This window comes from Papio anubis, chromosome 13 (assembly GCF_008728515.1).
Source record: "Papio anubis isolate 15944 chromosome 13, Panubis1.0, whole genome shotgun sequence".
Taxonomy (NCBI): domain Eukaryota; kingdom Metazoa; phylum Chordata; class Mammalia; order Primates; family Cercopithecidae; genus Papio; species Papio anubis.
This window is the reverse complement of record NC_044988.1, coordinates 38,761,623-38,788,496: the sequence shown is the minus strand read 5'-3', so window position 1 is coordinate 38,788,496 and position 26,874 is coordinate 38,761,623. Positions and strand designations below refer to the sequence as shown.

The 26,874-nt window shown below is 37.1% G+C and overlaps 1 protein-coding gene across 44 annotated transcripts in view; it reads left to right on the top strand.

The window, feature by feature from the left end:
• The window catches only part of PTPRD (protein tyrosine phosphatase receptor type D), a 2,329,646-nt gene that overhangs the window by 903,664 nt on the left and 1,399,108 nt on the right, over nucleotides 1-26,874 (top strand). For all 44 annotated transcript variants that reach the window (XM_017949398.3, XM_017949394.3, XM_017949399.3 and 41 more), the window contains one exon: nucleotides 1,345-1,383. The gene's annotated coding sequence lies outside the window, so the exon portion shown is untranslated. The remainder of the gene's footprint in view (nucleotides 1-1,344; nucleotides 1,384-26,874) is intronic.

Below are 26,874 nucleotides of genomic sequence, written 5' to 3'. Positions count from 1 at the left end.
TGAGTTGTACGCATTTGTATTTTTGCAAATCTTTTGTGGATTATATCTCACCACAAAGAAATAACTTAAAATATGAAAATAAAAGAATTTATCAGATTATTTTCTAAGGTCATTAATAGAACTAAGATCCATGGACAGAAGTTTCTAAGAGATCATCTATTTTACACCTTTGAAGCCAGGCTAGAGGATTCAGTAAGCTCTCTAAATAATACGACAAGATCTATTACTTGCTCTTCAAAAGTGAAGCATTGATCTTCTCAAATGATTTTGGACGCTAGAGAAGGAATATTAATAACTTTCTTCTGGGCGATTTGTTACCAATTAGTAGTCTAGCATTATAGAGATTATTCTGGCCCAACAGAAATCACCTAATTTAAATTTTCTGACAATAAGATGCAGATACATATTCATATGCACATATAAAACCGCACACAATAGTGTCAACTCCTTTTCACACTTACTGTGTTCTCCATTCTCTTTCAAAGAAAGACATGTGTTTTACTACTCATACAATGTGTAATTTCAAACTTGATTCCCAAGGCAAAAAGAAAAGGCTACCATCAAATGTTTAAAGAATAATCTCCTTTATTTTATAATAATAATGGCTAGAAGTTCAATATTTCTGCTCAAACACAAGCAGGCAGGCATATTTGCAAAAGGCCTCACAATGTTTGCCATTGCCTTTACACAAGACAATATTTATAAAACCTTTGCATCCCATGGCAGGTGCTGGGTCTCCTCTTGGGAATTTGTGCTGTTCAGATATTGCCTTTCATTTGAACTTCAAACACCTTTAAAAAATAGAGGCTGCATTTTACTATCATTTAAAAATTAAAAAGCTTTCATTTTTGTCATTATAATATCTTTCATGGCTTTACTTTTCAAAACTAAATCAAAGCCAAAAGTAATTATTGTCATAGCCAGCAAAAACCTGAAAAATGGGAAAAGTTTTTTAAAATGAAACTTTGGTCTGCTTCTCCCATAAAATCATCAAATGCATGTACTAATTATTGGAGAATTTTGTGTGCGTTTAATAATAATCTCCCTTCTTTGAGAACTTAGAGAATTAACCAAATTATAGTCACCTAAATAATTGGAAAAAAATATTTTCTGGAGCCAGAACATTACCTTTTATTGCTTGTTTCAATGGCACAATATAAGGTTAAACACTTCAGTTTAAGTGAAAGACACATTTTTGTCTACAGAAATTATGTCCTAAAGTATTTATTCAGTTGGCAGTACTTGTAAATAGAATAATGTTGTAGAATTATAACATTTTATTGTCCATTTTTCTAAAACAAAAACTCTTGTTTTCTGTTTTTTGTCTGTTTTGCTTTTTATCAGGCTTGGACTCCTGGATCGTCTGGTAACTTCAAAAATCTGGTAAGATAGTTTTTTCTTTGGGACTCTCAACCTTCTGATATTTTTATTTTGTTTGTCACTGTTCTTTGGAGTATGTTTTTATTTCTGTGTCAGACTTAATCCTTAAAATAATTCTCCCCTCCTTTCCATCTTCTGAGTTTGAATCTCATAAGGCCAGTTAGAAAAGATCAATTACATCTTAACCCATATAAGACAATCTCGTAAGTCCAGATACTTCTTGGAGATTCAACTTCATGAGTTAGGAGAACATTCCAAACAGAGGGAACATTTGTTTCTTAAGGAAACTAAAATCCCCACGGAAAGAGTTTGTGATACAGGATGGAGGATTATGCAGGTAAAATATGGAAAGTATCAGTCTGAAAATTTTTCTTTAAAAATAGATCAAACGCAGAAGCAAGATAAAAACCAAAGATGAGCTGACACAAAAATTGGGTGTTTAAAGGTTTTCAGTAGTGCAATGCTGATAGTATAATTTACATGTTATAAAGTTAGAAATACATTGAAGGCACTGATCTTTTCCACATGGAAACTCTTAAAATTCTTACAGCATTTTCCTGGGACATGCATTATAGGGATGATAAAGCTGAATTGGTTGAGATAGGAGGTTTTCTGTGACGTCGTGTATTTTTCCAAACAGCAGCTTTGTATTCATGTTCAAATGCACCCAGTCTTTTTTTCTTCAAATATTATTGAAATATTGCTCACTGTCCAATTCATACACTAGGATCCTACTATGTTCTGAGTGTATACAAGATTATAAAACATTTTATCTCACTTAATACTATGAAGAAATCTCTAGCTTAGATACCTGTGTAGACTGGATATCCCAACTCGCCTGATTCAGTGACCCTTTCTATAATACTGAACCAAGAATGAGATTCCGGCCTGATGGACTGAAGGAATACAGTCTTGTACTCCATTATTTAGTAATAACTGGGTATTGCTGGATTGGACTGGGAGAGCGTTGAAGGTCCAGTATCTCCTTGCTGTTGTTCATTATCTTTCTGAAACCAAATGCTTTCAGAATTTCTCAATATCTTATAATCATTTCATTTCCATGCCAGTTTCATCCTTCAAGTTCACACTTCCCACCAAACAGTACCACATTTGATAGTAAGCTGTCATGTTGAACAAACAGTACTGAAGACTTGAGGTTAAACAGAATTATTTCACACAAACAGAAAACTTAAAATTTTATATCAGATCTCATCACTAAGAAAGCTACTGAATGGTGCCTTTCCCACAGAGATGTGTACTTTGTTTCTCTCCATCATCAGTGCACCATGTACCATAGGGGTCTGCATCTCTCCTAGAAGAATACATTTTGACATGTTTCTCTCTGTCTTATTCCTCATATTTGAGCCCTGCAAGATATGTGAAGAATAAGCTGACATGAAAATATTCTGTTGTAACTTTAACCAGCCCACAGTGAAGGCAAGCTTGTTTACTGAGAGACTAGTTTAGCCCTTCATTGTGCAGGCTTTTACTAGGCCTGAGTAGAATTTTGCATTACCTTTGGAGAGTTGTACCTAGAAATTTCTGCCAAACAAAGAAATATCTATTCACAATGATGAATTCAGTCCTTCATGTTTAACCATAAATATGAACAAAAAAAACTTGAAATTATATTTTTTCTTAGTAATTTTTTTTTTTGAAACAAGGTTTCACTGTGTTGCCCATGGTGGCCTCCTGGGTTAAGCAATCCTCCTACCTTGGCCTCCAGAATCGCTGAGACAACAGAGTCACACCATGGTCCCTGGCTGCCTTAATGATTTTTAAAAGTATTCATCAAAATATTAGCCAATATTTAGCCTCAAAATGAGGATGAGGGTTAGCCTCCCATCTCCCTTAGCACTTTCTGCAAATGGAAAGCTTTGCTTAAGCATTTATTGAGGAACTGGGGTCTTTTAGGTAGTAGAAATTTTGCCTCCCCATTTCCATCATAACAAATCCTAGAGGCCCTGTATACTTTTTCCATCCTAAAGCTTTCCTTAGTTGCAAAAGTTGGATCTGGACCCTCCTCCTGTAATTGTCCTTTTGTCTAAATTCCATCATTTTTCATTTAAGTTGTCAGTATGAATTTCCAATTCTGGATGGCCAAAATGATCTTTTGGGTGGTTTCTATCTTCTAATATATCTTATTTCAAATCCATTCTTTATATACTACCAGGTGATAGATTCTAAAACAACATGTATTCTCCTGTTTATCTATTTGTTTTTTAATGTGACCAGTCCGGGAAAATTTTGAGCTTTCTTCCCCCAGTTTGGTATACAAGTTATACAATTAAGTATTGCCACACTTATCCAAAAGCAATCTTTCTTCAGTACATCCCAGAAATCTCAAAGCTAAGAAGGTTGTTCTGTTTTCTCCCTTCACAAACCCCACCGTCACTATTTCTGCTTCTGTGAACAGCATGATCAGTGTATCTGCTCAGATCCCCATTTCCTATTCATTCCTCAAGGCCAAATTCAAGTCCCACTTTCTCCTGGAAGTCTTCATTGTTTTAAATATTGTACCTTGATTCCCCCTCTCCTTGAACTCTTTGTTTTTAAGATCACAAAGTATAGCCCTTTACCTTGCACTGTCATATGTTCTAAGGTTCTTGTGTTGTGTACATATTTTCTACTCAGCAATTCTGCAAGTTTGTTAAATGAGGAAACAATGTCATCTTGTTCTCTTTACTGCAGCATACCTAACACATTGCTCTATGTTTAGTAGTTCCTCAATATTTTCAATTAACTAACCTATTTAGGATTTCACCTTTGCTTAAAAAATAACCTTAAATTTTCATTTCTATAATTGTTTGCTTCTAATTATCATTTTCAAAGAAAACAATGCTGTGAACTTAAAGGATTGTTAATAAAATCTCTAAAACATCCTGAATTATCATGGTACACTCTACAAAACTGAGTGCCATTTGAGAGAAAAGAAAATAAATGTAAAATTCAAACCAGAGTAGTATTGAAATACAAATTATAATATGCAAATTTAGATTCCAAATTAAATACATTAAAATATACTCCATTAAATTATGATATAATTCTCAAGCTAAAAAAAATTTACTCTGAAACTAAATACCAGCACTAAAAATTTACTTCAAAATAAAGAACTGACACTTTCCACATAGCAGGTAAAATATTTACAGAAAATCTTATTGCAGCATTTTTTTTTCACTTAAATAAGGTAATGTGTTTAATGTTTACGAATCATTGAATTTTGTATCTGTGTGTGTGATTGTGGCGATTTGTTCCAATTCATGTATTTTATTTTCTGCACCTGGATGTTGGACCTTTTAAGAGGTCAAAATAATAACATGCACCATGATGTACACTCAAAGAGAATTTGAATTGTCAAGCTTTCACCGTTTGGTAGGTGCAATGCTAGGTGCATTATCTGTGTATTCTCATTTCATGCTTCTAATCTCACTTTGTAAAGGGCATTTTGATATCATTTTAGAGATGAGACTAATGGTCAGAGGGCTTAATTAGTTCATCTACAGTCTCACAATGAATCAAGATGCTGAGATTTCAGTCTGTCTCTTGGACTCCAAAGACTATATTGAGATGCTATTGCACTAGTAAGTTTTTAATAAAACCCAATTCTGCATATATTTGAGTAATAACCCTGATCTGGAGCCCTTAAGAAAGTTTATATATAGGTGGTTAAAATGAGATTTTATCTTTTGTACTTACGTAGTTATTGAGAAAACTTCAGAGATGATTACTTTAAATCCAAGGGAAAATAAATTGTCACAGCCCATGCCCCAGTGTTAGATATATGTATACATGTCTTTTATATCTTTTATATATGTAAAACCATGTCATTAATAAGTGAAGCAAAATCTATAGAAACCCACTTAATCCTTCTGCAGTCACACAATGATGATTAATGACTATTTCATTTCCTCATTAGTGTTCTCAGTTTTCTAATGCCAATTTTATGCAAGTTTGGCTGTCCTGATTTTTTTAAACAATATTACAGGTAACTTGCAAATTAAATTCATGTGCTTAGCATTAGTCATACAATATATTTCAAATAATACAAATTAATTCAAATGTAGTATTATATTTTCCAAGAATTGAATGCTATTTCCATCTAGAGAGTTTAAAAAGTATATTTCTTTTATATGTGCCAAAATATTCCAATGTTTTGAACTACTCTCCCCTCAAAAATTAAATGTTTTGTGTTAAAATGATGTTACGTTTTTCAAGGTTGTTATGTTATGTATTTAAATTATAGAGAACAAACCAAACGTATATACCAATCTCACAGTTTTGACTTGTTAAGCATATAGTATATCAAAATGCTTTGCACATTTTAACGTTATACACAGTTATTAAAGTTGTTATTACTGCTAGTATGCTATCCTGATGTAAATTGACATGATATGAACATAAATCATGTGTTCACTGACCAAAGGAAGGAATCATACTCTCATGAATTTATTAATATGTTCGTTCTCTCACAAACCATCTGATAGGGATTGGGTAATATAAAAAGGATATGACATGACCCCGACTTCAAGGACCTTAATTTTATGTTTCCTGTATAATTATGTGCTTTTATTTATTATTTTTAAGAAATGTTATTTAAAATTATGAGCATTTGCTTTAAGCCTTTTATTAATTCCCTTTAGCTTGCTGGGATAGGCTATTAGAAATCATACTATTTCTAGAGAGATACTATTAGTGTGCATAAATATCTGGGTTTCTTTCTTTAGTGATCATATAGGAAATCATATTTTCCGTCCACCTTGCAGTTAGGTGGGGTCATAGGATTACTTCTGGCCAAGGGAAAATGGAAGTAAAGTATATCACTTCTGTGCAGAGGAGGTAAAAAGTCTCTATGTGCATTTTCAGTGTTTCTCTTCCTCTGCAAAGGAGATTATAGAGGAGGCATACATTTGAGACAGCAGAGCCACAAGACTGAATCATCCTAATCATTGAGTCACCTGATGGAGGACAGTTGCAGTGAAGATTCTCTCAGTTTCACAGCTAACTTTTCTAAACAACAGATGAATTCTGTTTTCTTAAGCAACTGAGTTGCATTTTATTTTGTTTTTTTGTTTGTTACAGCAGCGTAAAACCCGCCCAAACTATTCAAATTGTCCTTGGGAAAATCGGCACTAGTATATTTGGGTAATTCTGAAATCTAGAGCCATGTTTCCAAAGACATATTTTGACAATTTTATTTTAGACTTTGAAATAATTCTCTCCTAATTTTTACCAAATAACCTGCAGTACCACTTACTTGTCCGGCAAAGCAGGTAATAAAAATTATTTTTTAACAATCAGCTATTGTTCACTTAACAAATGTCACTAGATAAAAAAGCATGAAATAGGAAAAAAATCTACAAGATACCTATCTACGCTCAAAATGGTCTACTTTCTTTTTTTTTTTTTTTTTTTAATTTATTTATTATTATTATACTGTAAGTTGTAGGGTACATGTGCATAACGTGCAGGTTTATTTTTATATGTATACTTGTGCCTTGTTGGTGTGCTGCACCATCAACTCATCATTTACATCGGTATAACTCCCAATGCAATCCCTCCCCTCCCACTCGCAGTAGGCCCGGTGTGTGATGTTCCCTTCCGAGTCCAAGTGATCTCATTGTTCAGTTCCACCTATGAGTGAGAACATGGGTGTTTGGTTTTCTGTTCTTGTGATAGTTTGCTACAGAATGATGGATTCCAGCTGCATCATGTCCTACGAGGACACAAACTCATCCTTTTGATGGCTGCATAGTATTCCATGGTGTATATGTGCCACATTTCTTAATCCAATCTGTCACTGATGGACATTTAGTTGATTCCAAGTCTTTGCTGTGTGAATAGTGCTTGCAATAAACATCGTGTGCATATGTTTATAGCAGCATAATTTATAATCCTTTGGGTATATCACAGTAATGGGATGGCTGGGTCATATGGTGCATCTAGTTCTAGATCATGAGGAATCGCCATACTGTTTTCCATAATGGTTGAACTAGTTTACAATCCACCCAGCAGTGTAAAAGTGTTCCTATTTCTCACATCCTCTCCAGCACCTGTTGTTTCCTGACTTTTTAATGATTGCCATTCTAGCTGGTGTGAGATGGTATCTCATTGTAGTTTTGATTTGCATTTCTCTGATGGCCAGTGATGATGAGCATTTTTCATGTCTGTTGGCTGTATGAATGTCTTCTTTTGAGAAATGTCTATTCATATCCTTTGCCCACTTTTGATGGGGTTGTTTGTTTTTCTTGTAAAATTTGTTTGGAGTTCTTTGTAGGTTCTGGATATTAGCCCTTTGTCAGATGAGTAGATTGCCAAAATTTTCTCCCCATTCTGTAGGTTGCCTGTTCACTCTGATGGTAGTTTCTTTTGCTGTGCAGAAATGCTAGTTTAATGAGATCCCATTTGTCAATTTTGCTTTTGCTGCCGTTGCTTTTTGGTGTTTTAGACATGAAGTCTTTGCCCATGCCTATGTCTGAATGGGTACTACCTAGGTTTTCCTCTAGAAGTTTTATGGTATTAGGTCTAACATTTAAGTCTCTAATCCATCTTGAATTAATTTTCATATAAGAGGGTAAGGAAAGGATCAGTTTCAGCTTTCTACTTATGGCTGGCCAATTTCCCAGCACCATTTATTAAATGGGGAATCCTTTCCCCATTTCTTGTTTCTCTCGGGTTTGTCAAGAGATCAGATGGCTGTAGATGTGTGGTATTATTTCTGAGGACTCTGTTCTGTTCCATTGTGGTCTATATATCTGTTTGGTACCAGTACCATGCTGTTTTGGTTACTGTAGCCTTGTAGTATAGTTTGAAGTCAGGTAGCGTGATGCCTCCAGCTTTGTTCTTTTGACTTAAGTTGTCTTGGAGATCGCGGGCTCTTTTTTGGTTCCATATGAACTTTAAAGCAGTTTTTCCAATTCTGTGAAGAAACTCATTGGTAGCTTGATGGGGATGGCATTGAATCTATAAATTACCTTGGGCAGTATGGCCATTTTCACGATATTGATTCTTCCTATCCATAGGCATGAGTATGTTCTTCCATTTTGTTTGTGTCCTCTTTTATTTCGGTGAGCAGTGGTTTGTAGTTCTCCTTGAAGAGGTCCTTTACATCCTTGTAGAAGTTGGATTCCTAGGTATTTGATTCTCTTTGGAAGCAATTGTGAATGGAAGTTCATTCATGATTTGGCTCTCTGTTTGTCTGTTACTGAGTGTATAAGAATGCTTGTGATTTTTGCACATTAATTTTGTATCCTGAGACTTTGCTGAAGTTGCTTATCAGCTAAAGAGATTTTGGGCCAGAGACAATGGGGTTTTCTAAATATACAATCATGTCATCTGCAAAGAGGACAATTTGGCTTCTTCTTTTCCTAACTGGAATACCCTTGATTTCTTTCTCTTGCCTGATTGCCCTAGCAGAACTTCCAACACTATGTTGAATAGGAGTGGTGAGAGAGGGCATCCTGTCTTGTGCCAGTTTTCAAAGGGAATTTTTCCAGTTTTTGCCCATTCAGTATGATATTGGCTGTGGGTTTGTCATAAATAGCTCTTATTATTTTGAAGTGCGTTCCATCAATACCCGAATTTATTGGCGTTTTTAGCAATGCAGGGCTGTTGAATTTTGTCAAAAGCCTTTTCTGCATCTAATGGAAATAATCATGTGGTTCTTGTCTTTGGTTCTGTTTATATGCTGGATTATGTTTATTGATTTGCGAATGTTGAACCAGCCTTGCATCCCAGGATGAAGCCCACTTGATCATGGTGGATAAACTTTTGATGTGTTGCTGAATCCGGTTTGCCAGTATTTTATTGAGGATTTTTGCATGATGTTCATCAGAGATTGGTCTAAAATTCTCTTTTTTGTTGTATCTACCCAGGCTTTGGTATCAGGATGATGTTGGCCTCGTAAAATGAGTTAGGGAGGATTCCCTCTTTTTCTATTGATTGGAATAGTTTCAGAAGGAATGGTACCAACTCCTCCTTGTACCTCTGGTAGAATTCAGCTAATGAATCCATCTGGTCCTGGACTTTTTGGTTGGTAGGCTATTAATTGTTGCCTCAATTTCAGGAGCCTGCTATTGAGGTCATCAGGGATTCAACTTCTTCCTGGTTTTAGTCTTGGAAGAGTATGAGGGTAATCAGGAAATTATCCATTTCTTCTAGATTTTCCAGTTTATTTGCGTAGAGGTGTTTATATTCTCTGATGGTAGTTTGTATTTCTGTGGGGTGGGTGATATCCTTTATCATTTTAATTGTGATGGGATTTGATTCTTCTCTCTTTTCTTCTTTATTAGTCTTGCTAGTGGTCTGTCAATTTGTTGATCTTTCAAAAACCAACTCCTGGATTCATTGATTTTTGGAGGGTTCTTTGTGTCTCCTCTCCTTCAGTTCTGCTCTGATCTTACAGTTATTTCTAGCCTTCTGCTAGCTTTCGAATGTGTTTGCTCTTGCTTCTCTAGTTCTTTTAGTGCGATCATTAGAGTGTCAATTTTAGATCTTTCCTGCTTTTCTCTTGTGGGCATTTAGTGCTATAAATTTCCCTCTACACTGCTTTAAATGTGTCCAGAGATTCTGGTATGTTGTATCTTTGTTCTCATTGGTTTCCAAGAACATCTTTATTTCTGCCTTCATTTCGTTATGTACCCAGTATTCATTCAGGAGCAGGTTGTTCAGTTTCCATGTAGTTGAGCGGTTTTTGATTGAGTTTCTTAGTCCTGAGTTCTAGTTTGATTGCACTGTGGTCTGAGAGACCAGTTTGTTATAATTTCTGTTCTTGTACATTTGGGAGTGCTTTACTTGCAATTACGTGGTCAATTTGGAATAAGTACGATGTGGTGCTGAAGAATGTATATTCTGTTGATTTGGAGATTATGGAGAGTTCTATAGATGTCTATTAGGTCTGCTTAGCAGAGATGAGTTCAATTCCTGGATATCCTTGTTAACTTTCTGTCTCGTTGATCTGTCTAATGTTGACAGTGGAGTGTTGAAGTCTGTTGCTGTATGGGAGTCTAAGTCTCTTTGTAAGTCTCTAAGGACTTGCTTTATGAATCTGGGTGCTCCTGTATTGGGTGCATATATTTAGGAAGTTAGCTCTTCCCTGTTGAATTGATCCCTTTACCATTATGTAATGGCCTTCTTTGTCTCTTTTGATCTTTGATGGTTTTAAAGTCTACTTTATCGAGACTAGTATTGCAACCCCGCTTTTTTGTTCTCCATTTGCTTGGTAAATCTTCCTCCATCCCTTTATTTTGAGCCTATGTCTCTGCGTGTGAGATGGGTCTCATGCAACAGACTGATGGGTCTTGACTCTTTATCAGTTTGCCAGTCTGTGTCTCTTAATTGGAGCATTTAGTCCATTTTACACATTTAAGGTTAAGATTGTTATGTGTAGACTTGATCCTGCCATTATGATATTAACTGGTTATTTTGCTCATTAGTTGATGCAGTTTTCTTCCTAGCCTCGATAGTGCTACATTTTGGCATGTTTTGAGATGGCTGGTACTGGTTGTTCCTATCCATGTTTGAAGTACTTCCTTCAGGGTCTCTTGTAAAGGCAGGCCTAGTGGTGACAAAATCTCTAAGCATTTGCTTATCTGTAAAGGATTTTATTTCTCCTTCACTTATGAAACTTAGTTTGGCTGGATATGAAATTCTGGGTTAAAATTCTTTCTTTAAGAATGTTGAATGTGTATTTACTCTCTTCTGGCTTGGGAGTTTCTGCCGAGAGATCTGCTGTGAGTCTGATGGGCTTCCCTTTGTGGGTAGCCGACCTTTCTCTCTGGCTACCCTTAGAGATTTTTCCTTCATTTCAGCTTTGGTGATCGACGTTATGTGTCTTGGAGTTGCTCTTCACCGAGGGTATCTTTGTGGCGTTCTCTGTATTTCCTGGATTTGAATGTTGGCCTGCCCTACTAGGTTGGGAAGTTCTCTGGATGATATCCTGAAGAGTGTTTTCCAACTTGGTTCCATTTCCCCCCCTCACTTTCAGGCACCCCGTCAGACGGAGATTTGGTCTTTTACATAATCCCATACTTCTTGCAGGCTTTGTTGTTTCTTTCTTCTTTTTCTTTGGTTTCTCTTCTCGCTTCATTTCATTCATTTGATCCTCAATCGCTGATACTTTCTTTCTTCCAGTTGATCAATTCGGTTACTGAAGCTTGTGCATTTTGTCCGCGTATTTCGTGTCATGGTTTCATCTCTTTCATTTTCGTTTAGGATATTCTCTGCATTAATTAGTCTAGCCGTCAATTCTTCCACTTTTTTCCAAGATTTTTAGTTTTCTTTGCTGGAGTGCGTAATTCCTCCTTTAGCTCTGAGAGGGTGATGGACTGAAGCCTTCTTCTCTCATCTCGTCAAAGTCATTCTCGTCCAGCTTTGATCCGTTGCTGGCGATGAGCTAAACTCCTTTGCCGGGGAGATGCGCTCTTGTTTTTGAATTTCCAGCTTTTCTGCCCTGCTTTTTCCCCATCTTTGTGGTTTTATCTGCCTCTGGTCTTTGATGATGGTGATGTACTGATGGGGTTTTGGTGTAGAGTGTCCTTCCTGTTTGATAGTTTTTTCCTTCTAACAGTCCAGGACCCTCAGCTATGAGTCTGTTGGAGATTGCTTGAGTCCACTCCAGACCCTGTTTGCCTGGGTATCAGCAGAGGCTGCAGAAGATAGAATATTCTGAACAGCAGTGTACCTGTCTGATTCTTGCTTTGAAGCTTTCTCTCAGGGTGTACTCCACCCTGTGGTGTGGGGTGTCAGACTGCCCTAGTGGGGGGGATGTCTCCCAGTTAGGCCTACTCAGGGTCAGGGACCCGCTTGAGCAGGAGTCTGTCCTTCTCAGATCTCAACCTCCGTGTTGGGAGATCAGTGCTCTCTTCAAAGCTGTCAGACAAGTCGTTTAGATCTGCAGAGGTGTCTGCTGCTTTGTTATTATTTTTCTGTGCCCTGCCCCAGAGGTGGAGTCTACAGAGACAGGCAGGTTTCCTTGAGCTGCTGTGAGCTCCCACCCAGTTCGAGCTTCCCAGCAGCTTTGTTTACCTACTTAAGCCTCAGCAATGGCCAGGCGCCCTCCCCAGCCACCAGCTGCTGCCTTGCAGTGGATCACAGACTGTTTCTGTGATAGCAATGAGGAGGCTCCGTGGGTGTGGGACCCTCCCGGCCAGGTGTAGGATATGATCTCCTGGTGTGCCCTGTTTGCTCAAAGGGCAGTATTGGGTAGGAGTTACCCGATTCTCCAGGTGTTGTGTGTCTCCAGTTCCCCTGGCTAGGAGAAAGGGATTCCCTTCCCCTTGCGCTTCTCAGGTGAGGCGTGCCACCGTACCAGCTAACTCTCGCTGAGTGAGGGCTGCAGCAGCTGACCAGTACCGATCGTCCGGCCTCTACAGTGAGATGAACCCAGTACCTCAGTTGAAAATGCGAAATCACCCAGGTCTTCTGTGTCGCTGGCGCTGGGAGTTGAAGACTGGAGCTGCTCCTATTCGGCCATCTTGCTCCGCCCCCCCAATGGTCTACTTTCTAATAGGAAAATGGACAGCATTCTTATAATAATAGCTGAAGTTCTTTAATCTTAACTGTCATTAAGCAACAATCCATATTAAAGACAATCTAACAACAATTTCTAAATTAAAGGAGCCACTGTATCTTAGGTGATTTTATTTTGATGCAGTGCCGGGTTTACTATGTTCAACTCTTGCCGTAGTTTCTGGAATGATCTGAATCACCACGTGCTTCCTATGTCTTTGGCTCTTTTTACCTTTTAGAGTGGAAGTCTCCCTCTGCTATATCATTTTTACTTTTTAGGATCCATAGTAATTTAAAGGCCAACAACATGCCAACTAGCATCATTCATTTCTACAACAGCTAATTAGTTAAACATAATTTCTTTTCTTCACACATAGGACTAGAGATCAAAAATAATTGTATACAATTACCTGGAATTAAAAGGATTTCAATTTATCATTAAGGAAGGAGGCCCAACAAATTATGACTCATAAAGTATTTTGTGTCAGTCACTAATAGCCTCTAAAATATTCATGGGACACGTATTCGTTTTCCCTGTGTGGATAAAGACATACCAGAGACTGGGTAATTTATGAAGAAAAAGAGGTTTAATGGGCTCACAGTTCTAGGTGGCTGGGGGGGGGTCTCACAATCATGGCGGAAGGTGAAAGGCATGTCTTCCATGGTGGTAGGCAAGAGAGAATGGGAGCCAAGTGAAAAGAGGAAACCCCTTATAAAGTCATCAGATCTCATGAGGCTTATTCACTACCACAAGAACTACACGGGGGAAACTTCCCCCATGATTCAATTGCCTCCCAGTGGGTTCCTCTCACAACACATGGGAATTATGGGAGCTACAATTCAAGATGGGATTTGACTGGGGACACAGCCAAACAATATCAGAACATTGAAATCTACCTCTATAAAGTTTATTCAATGTGTAAGAATCAGAATTCCTACATGTGGGACTCAATCCAGCTTGAGAGGTTACATATCTACAATACCTTTCATTCACTGAGTATCAGCTTGCTCTTCACCTAATTTCACCATCGGGATAGCACTGAATAAACATTAGCAAGACAGCAAGTTTCATTTCAGAACGACTACTAGTGTTTAAACATGTTTCCTTGGCATTAAGAAAAAATTATATTATATTCATAACTTGCCCCTCAGGGTAGCACAGGACTTATGTATTTGTTAACACTCCAAGGAATTGACTCTAAGAGTGTTAATAATTGGACTACATGGAAGAGTCTTCATTTAGTGGGAAGTTAAACTATCTACTTTTTTATTTTAGCCTCTCATCTGACATAAAATATTTATAAATGTTGTTTATGAAGATAATTTAATTTAATTTTGAGACAGGGTCTCACTGTGGTTATCCAGGTTAGAGTGCAGTAGTGCGATCTTGACTTAATGCATCCTTGACATCCCAGGCTCAGGTGATCCTCCTGCCTCACCTTCTGAGTAGCTGGGATTACAGGCTTGTGCCACCACACCTGGCTAACTTTTTATATTTTTAGTAGAAATGGGGTTTCAGTATGTCACCCAAGCTGCTCTTCAATTCCTGGACTTAAACAATACACCTGCCTCAGCCACTCAGAATGGACTTAAACAATACACCTGCCTCAGCCACTCAGAATGCCAGAATTATAGGTGTGAGCCACCACGCCTGGCCAAGAATAATTTAAATAGTGATTCTAATAAATCTGACATTATCTATCATATTACTAATATATTGAAAGAACATTTTGTGGTTAATTAAGCACACATTCACTATATAATTTCTTGCCTCCTGTCCTAAATCAAGCAGCTCTTCTCCAGGTGTTCACCAAAATAGAAATACTACCCTATAGTTCTTTCCTAATTTCAAAAGCTCTCTGCTTATTATTTTCTGTTTGTTATTGTACATTACTTTTTAACAAAACCTTGGGTACTCAGAACACTGTACTTATTATTTAACAAATATTATGTGGTTTTGGTACAGAACATTCTACAATTTACAGCTGACACTCCTATCCACTTTTCATTCTCCTCCCTTATTTGTAATAAGAGAATATTTCCACTTTGCCTGAGCCTGTATACCATTCTTGCTATACAAACTCTAATGTCAAAGAAAGATGTATACCTTGAAAAGTTATCCACAAACATATTGAGACATATGAAGATGTCTTTTCACATATTATTTCTATTTTCTAGTTGATGCTGAATTGGCTTACCATTTTTGTAAATGAGAGATAGTGGAAGATGATTGAGATTCCTGAAATGCAAAATTATAAGATACATTTCATAGTTTAACATTTAAACTAAAATGGTTTAAAAAATCATCCTTAAAGAATAACATAGCATCTTCCTGAAATACTGAACAATGGTAAGTGGTAGGGGTGTTAGGTAGCCTTTAAGGGAATGAGGTTTTGCCAATAAGGAGTACAGACAAATAATTTTACAGTATCCTGCCTATGACCACCTACCTCTAAATGGGAATCCCACTTGATCTTCATTTCTTTCTTCTGAGATACCCCTTATAGACTGGGAAGGTGTATGATTTGGATATGTGAAAGACACTTAAATGCTTGGAATGTGTGCACGGCAATGTCAGTGTTATGTGGATATCCGAGAGTGAAGATTTTTTTGGTGTAGGGTGGAATGGAGATAACCAAGGAGGTTCTGAGACAGATCCTAATAGAAGATTAATTATGGGATAACATTTTCTTGATATTATAGCATGTCAATGTTCTGTTTAGTAGATGTACAAGTTGTCCATAAAAAATGAGAAATTTCTTCTTTTTCTTCTTAAATTCTAACAAATCAAATTAATAATGTTTCAAATGTTCATAGCCATGTAGTTACTGTATTACCCATAATGCTGGCTTGGTTGGGATTTGTCTTGTCTTTTACATGATTGTCCTGAAGTCATCTGCTTCCCTAAACAATGCGTACTGCTGGGACAGACAGAGAATGAAACTTCCAATGATTAGAGACATAGCCAAGTTTTGCTGTGAGGGCTATCTCAAAAGAAGAATTCTCTTGTTAACAAAAAATGTCCTACAGTTCCCCCGAGTATAATAATTTGTCATTAATTTTCACGGAAATATTTGTCACTGCAGGAAACTTCTCAAATGTTTATTCTTAAAAAACACACACACACTTGTTTCTTTCTACAAACATGTAGTTGAATAATTACAAATAATGTCAATCTTGAAATTCAAGAAACCAGAATATCAGACAAAAATGGAATGGAGATAAGGAAAACCAACTTAGTAGGCAAGCTCTGAAGGTAGACAGAGAACGTGCTCAGATAAAGTGTTTACAATATGTGGTTAGAGCTTCAGTGCCTTTATCTCTTGGCCTTTATTAGTCCATTTTCACACTCCTGATAAAGATATAATCTGAGAATGGGAAGAAAAAGACGTTGAATGGACTTACGGTTCCACGTAGCTGGGGAGCAGTAATAATAGTGAAAGGTAAGGAGGAACAAGTCACGTCTTACATGGATGGCAGCAGGCAAAAAAACCTTGTACAGGGAAATTCTCATTTTTAATACCATCAGAGCTCAAGAGATTTTTTCACTATCACAGGAACAGCACAGGAAAGACTCACCCCCATGATTCAATTATCTCTCACCAGGTCCTTTCCAGAACATGAGGGAATTATACGAGCTACAAGATGAAATCTGGGGACACAGAACCAAACCATATCACCTTTGAAGCAAAAGAGGACATGTTAAGGACACTCTGACCAATATACCCCAGATATTTTACCAGCTTTCCCCGCGTATGCAGTCTGAAATCTTCCTGTTTCCCTCTTGATAATGTGGGTGACAAACTAGGGAATGCAGGAAGGGACACCAGATAACCTCTGTGAGTCCCCCAAAGCCAGGTAGTGTTCTGACCACTCCTCTGCCATTGATCTTCATTGTACTGCAGCCTCATAATCAGAGGACAGTTTGGAAGTTAGTTTGCCTAGGCTCAAATCCCAGCTCTATCACTTGTTACCTGCGTGAACTTGGGTGAGTTATTTAATGTCTATGTACCTCCATTTCCTCCAGTGTAAATGGGGATACCTTAAAGAGTGGTTGTAAAGATTTTACATGCAAATTTTGTAGTCCTGAGAACAATATCAGACACGAAGTGTTATTTATCATTTTTATCACCTTCATCCTTTACATTTTTATCCAATACTGTCTTCAACTGGATCAGAAATACATTCCAAGCATTCTGTGACCTTCTTTCACCCACTTAAGGATCTGTTAATACACAGTAAAGACCTCGCAGTTGAATATAGTTGGCTGCTCTATACAGGGTTTAATTATGGGAGTAAGGCTATCCAAGCCTTACTACCTCAACATAATTCACATAAACATCAGGTTATTTCCATTCTGGGAAAGAAAGTAAAAGTAATGTAACTCTGGCAAAGGGATATTAAGCACACAATTTCAATGCTATGTTTATTGATTTGAGCTTTGAGAGGTCCTAAACACCCTCAAAAGTGTTCAATCTGTAACTGTGGTGTTTCCTGGAATGGCCATTTCAAATATTGACCTAAGATAAAAGATATTTCTCAGACTTTGGATACAACCTTTAAAAAAGAATATGTACATTGAAACAGAGAAAACTTTAAAGGAGATCCCCAAAAAGGTACAATTCACATTCTCTAAAGACTGTACTGAAACTAGAAGTCAATCATATGAATTTAACTACAACAATAACAAAAAACAACTCAATGTTTTTATTAAAAGAAGACATAAATAATTTTGGCCAGGAGTGATAAGTAGTGGCCACTTCTATTCAGCATTGTACTGGAGTTTCTCGCCAGGGCAATTGAGGAAGAAAAAAAAATAAAAAGGATCCACATTGGAAAAAATCTCTATCTCTGGATTACATAATTTTATATGTAGGAAATCCTAAGGAATCTACTTAAATATATATCGGAACTAATGAGTTCAGCAAGATTTCAGGATACAAGATTAATACTTTACAAACCAATGATAGTTCTATACATTTGTAATGAACAATCCAAATATGAAAATAAGGAAACAGTTATATTCAAACTAGCATCAAGTAAAATACTTAGGAATAAATTTAACAAAAGAGGTGTCAAACTTATACTCAGAAAACTTAATGGGGAAAAATCAAAGATCTAAATGAATGGAAAAAAATACCATATTCATGGGATGGAAGACTTAACATTGTTAAGATGGCAATATTCCCCATATTGATCTGCAACTTCAATGTAATCTCAATCTGAATCCCAGATCACTTCTTTGTAGAAATTAACAAGCTGATTCTAAACTTCACATGGCGTTGTCAGGGACCCAGAATAGCCAAATCTTTAAAAAAGAACAAAGGAGGACTCACAATTCCTGATTTCAAAATTTACTGTAAAACAGTGAGAATCAATGCAGTATAGCATTGTCACAAGCATAGACAAAATTGGCCTAAAGAATAGATCAATGAAATAGAATTGAATGTCTAGAAATAAAGCCATATGTTTATGGCTAAATGATCTTTGACAAAGGTATGAAGATAACCCAATGGGGAAAGCAATATTTTTTTCCCAGCAAATGGTGCTGAGACAACTGGATAGTCTTATGTAAAAGAATGGAATCAGATCCCTATGTCAAACCAGATATAACTCAGAATAAATCACAGGCCTAAATATAAAAGGCAAAACTATAAAATTCTTAGAAGAAAACATAGGAGTAAATCTTTGTGACCTTGTGTTACACAGTGGTTCTTAACTACAACATCAAAGAAAAATATATAAATTGAATTTCATTGAAATTAAAGTCTTCTGTGCTTTAAATAATGCCATCAAAAACGTGAAAACGTAATTCAAAGAATGGGAGAAAATGTTGTGAAATCATATATCCAATAAGAGATTAGTATCTAAAATATATAAAGAGCTCAACTCAAACATAAAAAGACAACCCAATTTAAAAAATGCAAACGACGTGCATAGAAGTCTCTCCAAAGATATACAAATGGTCAACAAGCATTTAAAAAGATGTTTGATATCACTAGCTAACAAAGGCAAATCAAAACCACAACAAGGTACTGCTTCTCACCCACTAGGATGCCTAGAATCAAAAAGTCAGATAATATTAAGTGTTGACAAGGATGTGGAGAAATTGGAATTCTTATCGATTGCTGGTGGGAATGCAAAATGATGCAGACACTTCAGATGTAGTTTTGCAGCTCTTCAAATGATTAAACACAGCGTTACTACGTGACTTGGAAATTCTACTCTTAGTTATGTACACAAGAAAAATGAAAATATATGTCTATATAAAGACCTGTCCCCAAATGCTCAAAGGAAAATTATTCATAATAGCTAAAAAATAGAAACAATCACAATGTCCATAAATTGATGAATAAATTTTTTAAATGTGGTATAGATTTTACAGTACTATTTTTCCAAAAGTAAAAGAAATGAAGTACTGTTATGTGCTATAATATAAATGAATCTGGAAAACATTATTCTGTGTGAAAGAAGCCAGTCACAATAGACCACATATTTTATTATTATATTTACATGAATTATCCAGAATAGGGAAATCCATAGATTTGGTTGCCAGGAGCTGAGGAAGAAGAAGAGAGGATATCTGCTAATGAGTATAGGATTTCTTGTGGGGATATTAAAAATGTTCTAAAATTAAGTAGTTGTGATAGTTACACAACTTTGTGAGTTAACAAAAAACTGCTGAATTGTATACTTTAAAAGGGAGAGTTTTATAGTGTGTAAAATATATCTTAATAAAGTGATTCCTTAAAAAAAGGGAGAAGAAAAAGAAACTGGGATAAAGATGATATATTAAAACTTAAGGAGATAAGTCTAACACTCATGCATATCTTAATCAAGGAATAAGCCAAAATATTTTTTAAATTATATGTACAAAAGCCTTGCCTGGTATTCACAACTCAAATTCTTATGTAATAACTCAGATTTTATTGTTTTCCTAGTCTTTGATTGTTACTGTTCACTCCACATTTAAATGCACTGAAATGATTCAGTGCTATAATTTTTATTACTAATGTGATTAATTCACCTTCCAACAAACATAGAAATGACCTGAATGACAAACAAGTGAGATATGGGTAAGAATTCATGTGACCTCAGGGTGTATCTCTTTAATAATTTTATCAGGGAGAGTTTAAACACATGACACTATAAATCCAGAATCCTAAAGTCAGATCGATCAAGACATTAGTAAAGTTGCTCATTTAACTCCCGTAGCAGCATGACTGTATCTTAGCAAAATGTGGGCTTTTCCTATCCACTTGTCACGTATAAGGAATTAAGGTAAAAAATCCTGTTCTCATAGTCAAAAATTGATCAAATGTCTTGCTTTGAGCCTGTGCCCCTTATAGAATAGAGGCACATACTTCAGGCTTTATTGTGGCATGTTCTTATTAATTATTTCTACAAAGAAGCAAGACTATTTTCTCTCGCTTATTAAAAATAGTATAGTCCTTGTACTCTTTTGTCCACTTGTCAAATTTAGAAAAAAAATTTTTAGGGGGTCTATTTTAGGGGATCTATTTTATTTTGCAATATATTTGGTGGGAATGAACATACACTTTACAATTTTAAAATTTAATAATAAAATCTTAGATGCCCTGAAGATATTCCATGATCCTCTATTGCAACCTTCTATACTCTTTTAAAAATGTTTATCTACACTTTTATTATTTTATTTTTATTTAATTTTTACTTTCACTTCGTGGGTACATATGCAGGTTTGTTATACAGGTAAACTCATGTCACAGAGGTTTGTTGTACAAATTATTTTATCACCTAGGTACTAAGCCTAGTACCCAACAGTTATTTTTTTCTACCCTTCTTGCTCTTCCCACCCTAAACCCTCAAGTAGTCTCCAGTGTGTTGCTCCCCTCTTTGTTTTCCTGAGTTCTTAACACTTAGCTCCCACTTTGAACTGAGAATATGGGGTATATATCCCTGCATTAGTTTGCTAAGGAAAATATCCTCCACTCCATCCATATTCCAGCAAAAGACATGATATCATTTTTTTTTATGTCTGCATGGTATTCCATGGTATGTGTGTGTATGCATGTGTGTGTGTGTGTGTATGTGTGTATATATATGTGTGTGTATATATATGTATGTGTGTATATGTGTGTGTGTGTGCGTGTGTGTGTGTGTGTATATATGTATCACATTTTCTTTATCCAACCTGTCACTGATGGGCATTTAGGTTGATACCATATCTTTGCTGTTGTGAATAGTGCTGCAATTAACACTCCTGTGTATGTATCTTTATGAACACCCTTAATTTTTGCACTGTTTCAATGCAGCAAATGAAGCCAGATTTTCTCAGTAGTAGTCACCTGCATGGGATTTAGATTCACGTATGCAGGTGGCAGGTTATTCCCATCACTTTTAATTCAAAGCAACACACAGTCATTCTATGTATGTTTACAACACTGCCGGTATTTTCTAAGTCTGTCCTGACTTATGACTTTTGGCTTCATGTTCTTAGGTAAATAAGATTGTAAAACGCCAAATGACATATTCTTGGTTGGAACATATCTAGCTATGGAAATATTTTTCTCCAATAACGTCTCTAGGTTCCTTGAGATTCAGTTGTAGGGCAGTTTTACTATTGATTTCTTCTGTGACTGTTGACAATTTGCAATCTCTGGGTCTGAGATTTCTCATCTATAAATTAAGAATATAAGTATAAATTATTTCCAATTATGAAGATCTACTTCGAATGAAAATGCTCACTGCTACCCCTTTTTTATATCTAGTAAACAGTTATAAGATGTTGATGCAGGATTCCAGTTTGCCAGCTGGAAACATCTGGGTTCATGGTGCCTCTGCTTGAGTTTTGCTCATGCCTGCTGGGCTAGTTTCACCCACTGGGTCTTGCAGGCTGTGCTCGGCTCATGCTACCAGCCCAGATCCCATGCCTGCCAAGGGCGAGACAGGTTTGGAGTGGCAAGGGTGTGTGAACAACCAAGCATGGGATCTGGCCACTGCACACAATCAGTCACGCTGGCTACTTGAGCAGGGCGGGCAGCTCCAGACACCAGCACAGGTGGCAGGTCCATAAGAGACTGAGACTGGACCAGTTGTACTGCAAGAGGCTTCCATTATAGGCACCAACGTCTGGACGAGGGGAATGCAGTGTGTCTGAAAGCTCAGGGATGCCAGAAACTGCAGAACCCCAAAGAGGGTTTTACAGAATGATGCAGCCCTGACATGGGGAGCCTCAAGGTCTGGGATCCCAGAAGGTTTGCAGCCCTTCTCCTCACTGCCACAGCGTAGTGAGCTGTGAGGGGGATGTTGCAGAACAGATGTGTTTCAGACCATTTGTGTTATAACTCTTTCAGTCCTGCCACCTTGTCTGGCCTGCAAATCCTGGACTGGCTCAGCTTCCTGTTTGGTGAAGCTGCCTGGTACCAGCAGAGAGCAGGAGGGCTATGATGTTATAGCAGCTCTGACTTGGGGAATCCAGAGGTTTGGGCCCCCAGAAGGGTCACCATTCTTCAATCCTGTGGTCCAGGAGCATGTCACGGCCCATGACTTAGCGAGCTGGCCAGAAATATGTTATGGCTCTTTTCACTCCCACTGTTTGGTGGGTCTTGAGTTCTTGTCCAATGTCCAGGAAGAATGAGGTTATGTGGACAACTGAAGGTTGTCCTTTGTGGAGGAGCTTTATTGAGTGACAGAGCAGCTCTCAGCAGAGAAGTTACCTGAAGTGGGTAGCTTCTATCTGCAAGCAGGTCATCCTCACAAGTCTCTGGGTCTGGCTGAGTTTGGGGATTTTATGAGCTCAGAATGGAAGAAGTACATGCTGGTTGGTCAGTGAGTGGCCATGGACAGGCCTGGAAAAAGCACCATTCAATTGGCCAAAAGGCATCAAGGAAGTTCTGACTCCAGGTCACTGACTCCACCCAAAACTGGCATCCCGGCCCCCAGACTTCAGGTCGTCCCTGGCTTGAAGGCAGGTTTCACCAGGGACCCACAGCTTCCCACGTAGGAACCTGTCTGCCTCTGGCCGTCATCAACATGTCCTCAATGGTGTCTAGGCTGTCTGTGCCAAGGGTCAACACCAGGCACGTGTCAAGCCAATATCAGCCACCCTGCCTCCCTCCTGTGCTTGTTGGCACCCAAAGTTTTAGCCTCAGAAGCAGTTTCCAGAGGGGGCCAAGACAGCAGAGTGCTGGCATGTCAGTGCTGCCTCCAAGTCACCTGGCCAGGTCACCACAGCACCTGGGCTTAGCTATCGGGACATGTCCACCTCTTTGCTCCACCACAGAGCAGGTGCTTGGAGCAGGGAGAGGCCAGGGAGTGGGAGCAGGCACTTCTGAGCCTGCAGGGGAGGGGGCTTCCTAGGTCTCTGAGAGCACAGAGATGCCTGGGTCTGGAGCCGTGGCTGGGCAGCTGCAGCTATGCCTGGGAGCGGGGGCTCCCACCTCACTATTTAGTAGGGTACAGGGCTCCCACTGGGATCACCTGTTCCCCTCCTACATCAGTTCCACAGAGCACACAGCCCCAGCTGCTCCTCCCCTGCTGCAGCTGGCATCCTCACAGCGGCCACTCTAGATGGGCTTCTGCTGCCGTCAGTGTTTATTTTTTACTTCAATGCGTACAATTTTATATAGAGTTGAGCATGATACTCCTGCTAGCATGACATAATTTTTCTTTAATGTTGCTATTGTTTCATACTCATGTTTTCAATGCCATCTCCTCTTACAAAAGAAAATATTTTGATGTACTTTCTTTAAAGAATTCCAAAGTATAACTCAAGTATTTATGTTGTATATGTGTCTATTTCTTGACAAGCTAAAGAAGCATATTTGTAAAATATATACTATTTTCTCAAAAGAGCGGAACTTCTTTAGCTAGCATGGTATAATAGCAATGCCCATTTCACCCCAGTAGGTAAGGAAATTTTGTGAGGGTATTTTTTGGAAAGTTGAGGATGATTTGCATTTATACTTAGATTTGCTAAGACAAAATGGATTTTTTTTATTTCAAGTCTTTCCAATGCTAATTTTATTTTTAATTTTTTGATTCCTACAAGAATATATATTTTTGCCATAAGTGTTTTACAGATAGAAATATCAAGTGGTTGATATGTTCCCATATTAATTTTAGAAATGGAGGGTCTGAGAAATCAAAAACGAGGGTTTACCTTGCTAAGATTAGTTGCTTCCATCCACTGCATAGAAATCTGACTTGGTATTCCCATTATTCCCTAAATTGTCAAAGACTTGTAGAGCTAAAGTTATGGCTTAAGTGTTCCATATTCATAACAAAATGTTCCCCTGAAATCATAAGACATCTTTGTTTTGAATCACTCCATCCATGTCTGCTATTTTCAAAACTAACTTCATAGACACTGGTTGAAATGACCACAAAAGTAATATAAACAAAATGAGTGAGTTTTATATATGCTTACATTGAAAGATGACTTCATTAAGAAGCTTATGAGCACCAGTTTGATTATTAAAGGGGTCCGTCTTAGAATTACAAATACTGTGAAAATCGCAATATACAACAGTCTTCAGGTATGATTAACCTCTGTTTGAAACAGGATTTTAATATTGAGGTGAAAGGGCTCATTGTTAGGAACAAATACATTCTCTTAATACTGCGATGTATTATTTTCTCCACCCAGATGAAGTATCTCTATCTAGATCCTATTTGAAGTTGAGGGTTTCCACAGATTTAATTAATGTATATTCTGTCATTTTAGTTTTACTGGAACAGGTATTTGTTCTCTGATTTTAGAAATCAACTAAAACTGTCCATCTTATTTTTTTTATTGTAGGAAATATAGTATTTATTTTTATTTCTTAGCTCCTAACAAGGCACTAATATGACTTTCTATCATTAATGTTATGAAATGATAGAGAGGCTATTTATAACATGTCATTGCTGCAAGGACTTGGAAGTAAGATAATCAACATAAGTCAATTCAGCAAACATTTACAGAGCATTAACTATATGCCAACCAGCATCAAGCCTTGAGAATTTAGAGTTGAAAAATGTACTGTCTTCCTTCAAATTGCCCACAATATAGTAAGAATAGAAAGTCATAAATTGCAGTACCCTAATTGTATGCATACCAGTGGAAGAATGTAATCAAAACATTTTGCTTTGCATACAGAAAATGTGAAGTCCAGTGACATAAAGTAATTTGCCCAAAGTCACAAAGATATTTGGACGAGGATCCAGCATAAACCCAGGACTTCTAATTTCTTCTCTACAAATCCACAGCTAAATTCTGTAAGAAATGAATTATTGCTGGTACTTTCTTCTTCCTCTAAAAGCTGAAAAAATAAACACAAATCATGAACATAAGCCAACAATAAACATAATATACTAAATACTTTAATTCTTCCCCCATGCCCAATTTACCCCCCTAATTACCACAACATCTCCATTTTTCATATCAGGATAAAGGAAGGAAAGGAACATTGAGCATCTCCCCTGCCAAATGATATTTCTCAAACTCACAAGCAACATTGCTGCCTTGAAGTTTTAGATCTTTCACCTCCATGGCTCTGCCACCCACCTCCCACCAACGGCAGAGAACTCACAGCTATCAGTATGATCAGCTCCACCACTCTTCAGGCCTCTGCCATTCCCAGAGGTCTCCAGTCTGCAATGGTGTGTTTCCAAATTTTGTTATTATTAACACTACAAATAATATAATTTTACAGAATGCACATGTCCTTGAACAACTATTTTAATAGTAAAGCATCTCTAAATAATTACTGAACATAGATGCACAATTTTAAGTTTGAAAGGTATAACCTGCATGTGTGTGTGTATATGTGTGAATTATTCATTTATGTATCTTGCCTATTTTTCAATAGGATTTTTATGAAATACTTGGTTGTATAAGCTCTTATGTATTAAAATATATATTTTTAAAAACATCCAGGATTTTTCTTTTGTTTTCCAACTTCATTTATGATGTATTTTGCCACTCAGAATTTTTTATGTAGTTAAATTTACTCTTTCCTTTATGGTTTTTTACTTTCATGTCATCTTTAGAAAGACTTTTTCCTCTTCAAGCTTCCAGATATACTCACTATATTTTCTTTTGGCATTGTTAGAATGTTTTTTATTTAGTTTATTTTCCTTTAGATGAATCTCAATTTTCTGCAACATATGCTAAAGAAATATAGCATAGCTTTACTTTTGGCAAAAACCTAGCTAATAGTCTCAATTACATTACTGATAATCAATATTCTACTGATTTAAACTAACGAAGTGGTATTCTTATTGTCATTATAATTTTCACTTTGTTTATGTGTATGCCAAAATATCTTCCATGCCAATAATAAAAACTCTTAAAATGGTTTCACATTTGCCAAGAATTCTATGGCTATGGACAGAAGCCAAGTCAATTCTTGCAGCTTTCAGTTTGTGTTTGTCTTAATTTTTAGTGATTTAGTAGAGCAGTCATTCCCGTTGCTGTACAAAAATATATCAACCTAACGATCCTTCTCTGAAAAACAGTTATGAGACAACATGTGTTATAGCCCCATGGTAAAAGTAGCATACATATCAATTAAGAGTAAAAAGTGCAACTTCATTTCAGCTTTAAATACAGGAAGCTTCAGTGAAACAAATCAGTGTCCCTTGTATTCAATAATTTTTTTCTCAAGTGAACAACATCTCGTAAAAGATGTTTGGGGTCATTGTGCCATTTACACATCTGCATAAGCTACACTGGGCTCAAGACATTCTACTTTGGAGATAAAAACCAGCTTGCTGGTGTCTACAAGTAAGGAGGGTAACCTACCTTCCTGGAAGTTCTTTTGAGAGCATCTCACACTTACACTGTAGAGACATAAGTTTGGAGACAGAAATCCCATGATTAATGAGGAAGCCCTGAATTATAAAATTGGAGACAAGTGGCCATAATTTTATTGGAATCTGCCAACATCATGCTGAAGACTAGCTCTACCAATATTCTGTTCTCTTGTCTCCCACTGTCCCTGTGATAAAAAAGCATGAATGGAA